Source organism: Physeter macrocephalus, chromosome 19 (assembly GCF_002837175.3).
Source record: "Physeter macrocephalus isolate SW-GA chromosome 19, ASM283717v5, whole genome shotgun sequence".
NCBI classification, from domain to species: Eukaryota; Metazoa; Chordata; class Mammalia; order Artiodactyla; family Physeteridae; genus Physeter; species Physeter macrocephalus.
In genome coordinates this window covers 88,290,042-88,300,823 of record NC_041232.1, presented here as the reverse complement: position 1 = coordinate 88,300,823, position 10,782 = coordinate 88,290,042, and the positions used below count along the sequence as shown (strand labels likewise).

At 40.3% G+C, this 10,782-nt stretch overlaps 1 protein-coding gene across 8 annotated transcripts in view; it reads right to left on the bottom strand.

Moving 5' to 3' along the window:
• Positions 1-1,801: 1,801 nt before the first annotated feature.
• The window catches only part of ADNP2 (ADNP homeobox 2), a 42,347-nt gene continuing 33,366 nt past the window's right edge, over positions 1,802-10,782 (bottom strand). Inside the window, exons 4-9 of one of the 8 annotated variants that reach the window (XM_055080312.1) lie at positions 10,339-10,432; positions 7,833-8,040; positions 4,714-4,853; positions 3,853-4,110; positions 3,619-3,763; positions 1,802-2,566 (exon numbers count right to left, since the gene is read on the bottom strand). The gene's annotated coding sequence lies outside the window, so the exon portion shown is untranslated. The other 7 variants (XM_055080313.1, XM_055080318.1, XM_055080314.1 and 4 more) reach the window with 7 other exon arrangements.

The window sequence follows — 10,782 nt, the reverse complement described above, 5'->3', positions numbered from 1 at the left end:
CAATTGCCGAGATATGGGAGCAACCCAAGTGTCCATCAAGAGACAAATGGATAAACGATACATACACATACACACACACACACACACACACACGGAATATTACTCAGCCATGAGCAAAAAATGAAACACTGCCATTTGCAGCAATGTGGATGGACCTAGAGAATATTATGTTCAGTGAAATAAATCAGACGGAGAAAGACAAATACAGTATGATGTCATTTATTTGTGGAATCTAAACAATAACACTATTGAATGTATATATCAAAACAGAAACAGGCTCACAGATATAGAAAACAAAATAGTGGTTACCACTGGGGAGAGGGAAGTGGGGAGGAGCATGTTGGGATGGGATTAAGTTATAGAAACTACTGAATACTATGTGGAAAATAGATAAGCAACAAGGATATATTGTACAGCACAGGGAATTATAATCATTATTTTGTAATAATTTTTAATGAAGTATAATCTATAAAAATATGTATTCACTATGCTGTACACCTGAAACTAATGTAATATTGTAAATCTACTACACTTCCAAAAAAAGCAGCAAGAGAAAAACAACTTATTACGTACAAGAGACCCCCCCATAATACTATCAGCAGTATTCTCAGCAGAAACTTTGCAGGCCAGTAAGGAGTAGCACAATATATTCAAAGTGCTGAAAGAAAAAAATTTCTAACTAAGAATACTCTACCTGGCAAAGTTATCAATCAGAATTGAAAGAGAGATAGAGTTTTCCAGACAAGCAAAAGCTAATGGAGTTCATCAACACTAAACCGGCCTTACAAGAAATGTTAAAAGGATGACTTTAAGCTCTAATTACTAAGAAGAAAACATATGAAAGTATAATTCTCACTGATAAAGGTAAAGGTAGTGCATTAATCACTTACAAAGCTAATATAAATGTTAAAAGACAAAAGTAAAAGTAACAACTACAATAATATTAAGGGATATACAAGATGAAAGATGTAAAATGTGACTTCAACAACATGAAATGTTGGGGGGGGCAATTAAAATGTAGAGCTTTAGAATGTGTTCAAAGTTAGGTTGTTATCAACTTAAAGTAGACTGTCATAGATTGTTAGATGTGAGCCTCATGGTGACCACAAAACAAAAACCTATAGCAGACACACAATAGATAATGAGAAAGGACTCTAAGAACAGCACTAAAGAAAGTAATCAAACCACAAGGGAGAGAGCAAGAGAAGAAAGAAACAGGAACTACAGAACAGCCAGAAACCAGTTAACAAAATGGGAATAAGTACATACCTATCAATAATAACTTTAAATTTAAATGGATTAAATTTTCCAACCAAAAGACAGAGTGGCTGATGGATTAAAACAAACAGACCCATCTATATGCTGTCTCCATTACACACAGACTGAAAGTGAAGGGATGGAAAAAGATGTTCCATGCAAATGGAAACCACAAGAAAGCTGTGGCTGCTATACTTATATAGGACAAAAGAGACTTTAAAACAAAGTCTGGAATAAGAGACAAAAAGGGCATTACATAGTGATAAAGGGGTCAATCCACAAGAGGATATAACATTTGTAAATATTTATGCACCCGGGCTTCCCTGGTGGCACAGTGGTTGAGAATCCACCTGCCGATGCAGGGGACAGAGGTTCGTACCCGAGTCCGGGAAGATCCCACATGCTGCGGAGTGGCTGGGCCCGTGAGCCATGGCCGCTGAGCCTGCGCGTCCAGAGCCTGTGCTCCGCAACAGGAGAGGCCACAGCAGTGAGAGGCCCGCGTACCACAAATAAATAAATAAATAAATAAATATTTATGCACCCAACATAGGAGCTCCTAATTATATAAAGAAAATATTGACAGGCCTAGTGTAATTATATACATATAATTTTCATTAATATATATTTACATAAATACACACACATACATACATACAATGGAATACTACTCAGCCATAAAAAAGAATAAACTCTTGCCATTTGTGACAACATGGATGGACCTTGAAGGCATCGTGCTAAGTGAAGTAAGTCAGAGAAAGACAAATACAGTGATCTCACTTATGTGTGGGTCAACTGGATTTACTCACCTTTCCCAACTGGTAGCACTATTAGATGATACACTCCTTGTATTTTTTTTTTTTTTTTTTTTTTTTTTTTTTTTAGCGGTACGCAGGCCTCTCACTGTTGTGGCCTCTCCCGTTGCGGAGCACAGGCTCCGGACGCGCAGGCTCAGCGGCCATGGCTCACGGGCCCAGCCGCTCCGCGACATGTGGGATCTTCCCGGACCGGGGCACGAACCTGCGTCCCCTGCATTGGCAGGCGGACTCTCAACCACTGCGCCACCAGGGAAGCCCACTCCTTGTATTTTTAAAGAACTAAATAAACGCACTTTAATTTTACAAAATTGTAAAATACAGAAAAACACAAAGAAGGGAGTCACATCTCGTCTCGCACCAGGTGCAGCAAGGGCTTCACAGCCCATCTCCCCAGACACGTAGAGGTCACAGCTGAGCCTCACAGGAGCCCAGACATGCTGAGCATTAACTGAAAGCAAACGAACATAGCATCTTGGCACCCATGTTCACAGCAGCTTTGTTCACAGTAGGTAAACCGTGGAAGTAACCCCAGTGTCCATCAAAGGAGGAACAGATAAACAAAAAATGGAAATACATATGACCAATATGATTCAGCCTTTAAGAGGAAGGACACTGACACACACTACAACATGGATGAAACTGGAGGAATTATGCTGAGTGCAATGAGCCAGTCACAAAAGGACAAATCCTGAATGATTCCATTTAAAGGAGATCACTAGAGCTGGCAAAATCATACATAGAGACAGAAAGTAGAATGCTGGGTTCCAGGGGCTGGGGAGGGGAAATACGGGAGTTAGTGTTGAATGGAGACAGCGTTTCAATTTGGGAAGATAAAAATGTCCCCTGGAAGGATGGTGGTGACGGCTGCACAACAACGTGAATGTATTTAAATGCCACCGAACTGTACACTTAAGAATGGTTAAGATATTGAAGTTTATATTACGTGTATTCTAACAATTTTTTAAATTGGGGGGAAAAAAGGAAATGAGTACAAATTTCTGTTCATAAGCAGTCTAGAAAGAACGCTTTGGATCTTAGCTGATTTGTTCATCCAGGCTCCTCCCCTCTTTTCAGGCGCCTGTGTACAAACACCCTTCTGCACACACACTGCCCTGCTGACCTGTGGTCTGATAATCAAGAATGTGAGGAGCAGTGGATCATTTTGGGGTCCGGGCATGCATGGGCCTTAAAGGTCACATGACACGTTCCCAGATTACATTAATTTCTCGACAATGAATCTAAGGATCACGCTGGTCTTCGTTTGAGGAAGAAAAGGAGTAGCTGCTTTAAGTATGGTTTGGAGCGTTCCAGGCAGAAAGGTGAGGGCAGTGAGGTCTGGGGACAAGGAATAACTTGAATGTGTGCTTCCTAACTGAATGCAGAATTCCGTACCCAAAGAAAAAGCACGGACAGAACCCCAGACCCTTGCAGCAAAGACAGGACTCATGTGCCACTTACACTCTACAAGTTTTAAAGAACAAAGCCTTTTACACTGTCCTTGCACAAGCCCAGCTGGCACAGCGATTAGTGAGATACCATCACCCACCTTGGAAGGGCAGCCAGCGTCAGGAGAAGGTGCTCCAGCCCCCCTGGAGGTGTTCCTCCTCGCCACGGGGCTGTGCCTCTGCTGAAGGGGTGGAGCTAGTGTCGTAGGGCTTTGGCGGAGCCGGAGACTTGAATTTTCTCTGAACCTGAAATGAGGGAAGGCCGAGGTGTCAGAGCAGGCAGGCTCCGGGGCCACGGAATCACTCACATCCTCTCAGACAACACTTATCCTGACCTCTTCAAACAGCACAACCCTTTCTTCAAGTAAGTTCTGGGCTGTCCACAGAGCAGAATCCGTCCTTGCTGAAGACCGCGGGAAGGTTTGCTGACGTCAGGGCCGTGGGTGGAGATCCCACAGTCACGTGCACTGCTGTTAGCTTGCGATTCGCTTGGGCTTTAGGGCTGTCCAGCTTTGAAAGCGTTTCTTTCTCACCCTCCTTAATCTTTGTAGGGTGTTCGTCCCTTCCCAGGTTGAAAAACACGGTTGGAGAATCTGAAAGTCAAATACAAGTTGCGTCAGTTCGCCGTTTCCTTCAGTTTGTTGGAATCACGTCAGTTTAAAGCAGCAGGCCTGTTGGAGTCCTGTTCCACGGACCCCTTTCAGGTGCCGCTTCGAGTGCTCCCAGGTGTTGCCGGCCTCGTCTCCCTCCCCTCCACCAGCGAGCGACCTCGGCTGCACCTGGGTTGACCGAGCAGCTTCCCCATTTCTCTCTCACTGAGGTCATCTGTTATCACACGTTAAAACATTATTTTTTTTAAAGACTTATCTTCATGGGGAGGTAATGTGTGCTAGAAAATAAGTCAGTAACTCCAATTTAGACCTGGCTCTGCCAACCACTGTATCATATGGCCTCAGAAAAGTCATTTACCTCTCTGGGCTGGTTTGCTCATCGGCAAGAAGCCAAGCCTAACTTATCTCTTCCACAGGATTGTCAAGAGACTCAGGTGAGCAGACTGCAGGTACCAAGCAAATGCAAAATGCATACTCTCAGAACCATTTTCTATTGAAACATCGAAAAAAAATCACACCTATTTCTTACTGGAACTCTCAAAACTCGCCTTTACAGAAAGCCTCATTTACCATCAAGCAACTTACAAGGCACAAGGAGTATGAACCTTTGTTAAGGAAGCAGCTCAGGAAGGCACGTTTCTTAGTCGACGGGGCACAGGGGCTGGATGCGGGCTCAGGTCACACCCGAGGCGAGTCTGCTCCCTCCGGCATCACCACTGCAGAAGCTGGGAATGACGAACGGATGAGTGAGGTACCTCGTGGCTACAGGTGCCCATCTACAGCCACACTGGCCGCCATCTTCAGTGGCTGCATCGCATACTTAGCATGGCACCATTGCACGTGATCAAGAGGTTTTGAATATGTATCCCTTAAAATTAATACCAGTCAGGAAGCACCTCAGCCCCTGCTCATTTGTAAAATTCCTGTCAGGTTTTACAAATGGCGATAATGGAAACAAGAAGTTAATCGAATTGAATTAATAGTTACTTCTATTAAGCAACACTATCAACTTAAAAACATAAGCATTCCATGTAAAAATAGTTTTGCAATTCAAATTACCAAGTTAATAACCAACACTATTCTTTGCACAGTCGTTAAAATCTTTAAAAAAATTTATTCATAAATTAAATGCACAAATTCAGTTAATCCTAAACTAATGTTTCTTTATTACAGAACAAAGATTCAGACAGGAGTCTTGAAGACTTCTAAGGAGAGCTGATGAGTTTGCGGGTATGTTGGATTATATCACAAACATTGCTGTGATTTAAACACTAAGATATAGTCGTATATTTAAATTACCAAGATATTTGGATTTTTAACTAATCTATCCAAATATTCAGATGCCAACCGAATTTGCAACAGAAAAAAAAGCTATTTGATCTATTTACCATCTTTTCATTTCAGATTACGATTTTGTAACTAGCACCTGGCAAGGAATCAACGTTAGGATTTAAATCTCTAGGGCAGTTCACGCTTCAGTCTGTGGCAATATAATGCCAACTCACAGGTGGGCTCAGGTGAAAATGAGAACGAATCAGGGGGAAGGGGCTGCAGCAATGTGTTAAACACAGACCCAAGTCACACACGCTTGTACAAACTCCTGGAGCCTCCAGTGACGAGGGACTGAACCACTGAACTCAAAAGGTCCAACATGAAAGGCTGATTTTGACAAATTTTAGAAACCTATGATACGTTATACAGTAATGAAGACCACATTTATCCAAAATTATGTCATCAGAGTAACTTGTTCTAGCCTCACCCTTTTCTTTTAGATTTTAGGTTTGTAAGGACTCTGCATGTCTTGTACGTGAAAGTGCACCTCCCACTTCCCTAAAGCCCCTGAAGTGAGGCAGACACACTTGATGTGTGTAACGTATTCTGACAGCTTCAGATGAACTCAACAGTCAAAGCACTTCACCTTGTTTTACTGGGACTCAAGTTGCCCTTTGCATTTTTATTAGCATCTTTCTACTACTGGACATACTCAATCGATATAAACTATGATAGGCGGACAGATATATATAGCACATACCCAGGAATACCTGGTCCAAAGGTACTTTACTGCTTTAGGAAGAAAAGTCTGCAATATTATCCCGATAGTGAAATACTTATAAAATAATGTTGCTGATAATCTTAGACTATGCACACAAATAGTGTCTTAGCAGTGAGAAACCACTACGGGAAGAATATAACATTACCAAATGTAGGTAGCAGCTTAATTTTTTAAATAAATGAATATTAAATTTTAAACCAAAGAAAATTAATCATTCTGGCACTGTCTTCCTTCACATCGCTTATCCTCATGGGCAAAAGTTCCTGACCATGCGGGGTGCGTGGAGAAATGTAATGAAAGACAATCTCTTAGACTTTTATGCTAGTCTACATTTTGAGTTTGAGTTACAACCAAATGATCTAGATTGAGGTGGACTTTATATTAGAAGGCAAAAGACTCTTATGGTTACCCTGAAGAATATACTGTGTTCTGAACTCTTTGAATCTGTCTAGTCTTTTTTTAAATTGAAGTATAGTTGATTTACAACATTGTGTTAGTTTTAGGCATACAGCACAGTGACTAGGCTTTTTGGCGGATTATATTCCATTATAGGTTATTACAAGATATTGGGTGTCTAGTGTTTTTTTGGTAGCCACTTTGACAACCCTGTAGGACAGGAATGCATTGATGCCAACTAATCTATTCTTACACAAGTCATTGCAAGGAAGCAGCTTACTAATTAACTGTCCAGGAATTGGCAAAGACCCATTCTCTATTTCTAGTGCATTAAAAATAAAACATATGATTATACTGAGGCCATTTCTTATGAAACACAGAAGGAATCACCTCTCCCCACCTGCCATTTTGTGAATGGAAAAACAGGCATAGTACAGCCGGAACCGGCGTAGCTTCTCAGATGGCAGAGTAAGGTTAAGTAGTTCACACCCTGAACTTCTTAAGTGTTGAGAAATTAAAATGAGGATATCATTTAATTACACTGCAACCCTCAGACATTATGGGTATTTTGATCCTGGAAATAAGATACGTTTCATGTGGACAACAGTGTACAGTTCTTCTGGGAATTCCCTGGCGGTACAGTGGTTAGGACTCCACGCTTTCACCGCGGAGGGTGCAGGTTCAATCCCTGGTCGGGGAACTAAGATCCCGCAAGCCGCGCAGCACAGCCAAAAATAAAAGTGTGCAGTTCTAAACATATATTTAAAGATTCATTTCTAAGTGGGACTCAGATAGATAAGAACCTGTAATCACAGTAATGTTAATCTACTTTGATTACTGAATAGATCTCATAATGAATTTACCAAGATTTTCCATTTTCGTTTTTAAAATTCTGAGTTGATCCCACGTTGTCAGTAACAATACACCTATTTTTAGTATCCCAGGTTCACCTTTAGTCATCAAATCATCTCACACAGAATGTTATGTAGAGGCCAAAAAAATTGGCAATGCCAATAGCTAGGATATGGTTAGAAAATTCTACATACTGGGTGTTGATATATGTGTATCCTGCTTACTTCTAAATTAGTGACTTATTGGACCAAGATGGTCACTACCACCACCTGTGAATAAAAACAAGGTCAGCAGTGAAATATATGGCAACAAGGAAACAGGGCACCAAGAACCACTGTGATAACAATGTGAGTTCTGGTGTGAGGTTAGGGATCTTCTGGTAAGTTATTAGAAGGGCACTCACCTTAGAGCTGAACGTAGTGAAAAGGCCTCTGCTAACATGCCTGGAGTCATGTGACTGGAGTGGGAAGCAAGCCACTGGCAGGGCTAAACTTAGGCTTCCCCAGTGAGCTTCAGAAATTCCCGCATCAGCTGCCCTCCTTCTTTTGTGTAAGTTGTCTTACTGAGGTACGTAGCCACTCCAGTTAGTTATTTGAAAGCACATATAAAATCTAGACAAAATTAAATTTTAAAAATAACCAAAAATTACCTTCCCTGCAAAATGCATAATTTCTTTAAAATGATCTCATGACTTTCCCAGTGTTTTCTGAAGTCATCTTCCACAAGACAACAGCAAACTGAGGATAAATCTCCTGTCCTTTTTAGGACCAAAGGTGCTTTCCTTGTAACGACAAGACCTTAAATCTAAGTCTGCATGGAAACTCCTTCTAGAATCTGTGAGATGTAGTCTTAAGTTTGATATCATATTAACTTGTGTGTGCGTTTCTGTGTGTGTATGTGTGTCAGTATCACTATTTCATAGACAATATGATTTTCACTATTTCATAGACAATAGGATTTTCCGGGTCTTCAGTCTAACAATTCTGAAAGCTGCTCCACAGAGGACTGGGGAGGCAAAATGAGTCAACTTATCTATAAACTCTAGCAAGACTGTTGTTTTTACTGATTTTACAACTCAACTAACGCTCAAGATAGATCTATATAGAAACATTGCTTTAAGAAAAACTACCGAACCATTATTCGTTGCTATTATTCAATTTTCTCCAGATTATGTTTAGGCAAATGGTAAATTAATATATTAAACTTTCCATATCGTGGATTGTAAACTGTAAGCAACTAATTTCTGAAAAAAATATATTCATTTATGACAACTAATTCTGAATTGGCATTTGATAGTATGACCACATGATCTTAGTTTGTTCATAGCAAACATACCTATATGGCTGAAGTCTGATTTATAATTTAAATATTGATAAAATTCTAAACTTTAATTCTTAAAGTTTTCCTTCTGAAAAGGAATTTATGTAATTTTTTTGTTTGTTTAAAAGTAAACAAACACTGCTCATGATTTTATGAGTGGGATAAAGAAAAGTGGTTTGGGAAGCACCTTCTTTAACGGGCTGTGAAAAACAAATGTTAGCTACTATTTAGCAGCGTTATATACATTTTCCCTCTCGAAACGTGAGCTAGGGGACTTCCCTGGCAGTCCAGTAGTTAAGACTTTGCCTTCCAATGCAGGGGATGCGGGTTCGAACCCTGGTCAGGGAGCTAAGATCCCACATGCCTCCTGACCAAAAAACCAAAACATAATACAGAAGCAATGTTGTAACAAATTCAATAAAGACTTTAAAAAAAAAAAAGTGAGCTAGGTCATCTGAGTGAACGGTGTTAGTTTTCCACCTGCCAATATGGTGGCCTTAAGAGATCCCTGTCAGATACAACAGATTTTGATTTGGATTTTAATCTACTTTACAAGGTAACCCTCCTAGATATCTGATCCCAAATAAGCATAAAATTTAGGCTGTTTTCATGTGTCATTAACATAGGCCTTTGAGGTTGATAGTGCCAGTAAATTGTAATCTTATCTGTATATTATGAAAAACCTGATAATATAATCTAGACTTTAACTTTCATCAACGTTTACACTTTTTACTCAGATGGTTCATGGATCACAAATTAAGAAAATCCTGGGTTTAGAATCTGAAAGAAAGTAACTACTCGGCACTGTTACAAGTAGTACGTTCTTAGGGCACATTCACTTACTATGAAGAGTTTCCCTCTAGAACATCTTTATTGCTAAAATGATTTTTAAATTTTAAAAACTAAGCAGTAATTAGGACAGGTTATCAAAAACTAGAAAAATTCTAAAGCTGAGATTTAATAACTACGTAACAGAAAAAAATAGATTCCAGAAGTATAAATCAGCAGGTGTGCTACAAGGTGAAGCTTTATGTTAAGGAATGCATGTTTAGATATTTACTCTCGGCACCTATGAAAAAGGAATTGGTTTGAGAACATTAAAATTATAACTATCAGTAAGAGAATGAAATTAAGTTTAAGCTTTTAAGACTAAAAAAAAGTGGGACTTCCCTAGTGGTCCAGTGGCTAAGACTCCGAGCTCCCAAGGCAGGGGGGCCGAGTTCAATCCCTGGTCAGGGAACTAGATCCCACATGCTGCAACTGAGTTCGCATGCCGCAACTGAAGATCCCAAATGCCACTACGAAGATCCCGCATGCCACAACTAAGATCTGGCCCAGTGAGATAAATAAATAAATAAATACTAAAGAAAAGTTTTCTGACAGTACCTCATAGTTGGAATTTTTCTTCCTGAGTTGATAGTTCAGCAGGGACTCTATTTAGTAACATGGGGAGACATTATAAGATATCTAAATAGCAAATCTGTGTGTACTTCTTTTACTGTTGTTCTAACCAGGACTTCCCTCCTTTCACTTTTCATTCACAACACATCATGTCATTGAGTTCATTACGCAAGCATTTAGAACAATACCTGGCACACAGAGGGCACTGTTACTGTTGGTGCTGTAACCATCTAGGATCAGGATGCCCTGTATATCTCGACACCTAAAGGGCTACGTGTGCGTCTAGAGAGAGCAGACAGAGATTTATTACAGACAGTACTGCATCAGTTAAGGGACATGTCACCATGGGGGGTGAACTGACCTCTAAGTAGGGTGACCAACTTATCCCCACCTGCCTGTATGCTCCCAGTTTTGGTACTGAAAGTTCAGAGAAATCCCTCAGTCCTGAGTAAACTGGTACAGCTGGTCACTCTACCTTGGATCCCATTTCTTCATCTTTAAAATGCAGGTAAAATAAAACCTACATCATAAAAGAGTATTATGAGGCTTAAATGGGGAAATACGTGAACAGAGGAATGTATCATACCAGCTAAGAGCATAACGCTCGGCCCCCAGGTATCACCCTAGCTCTT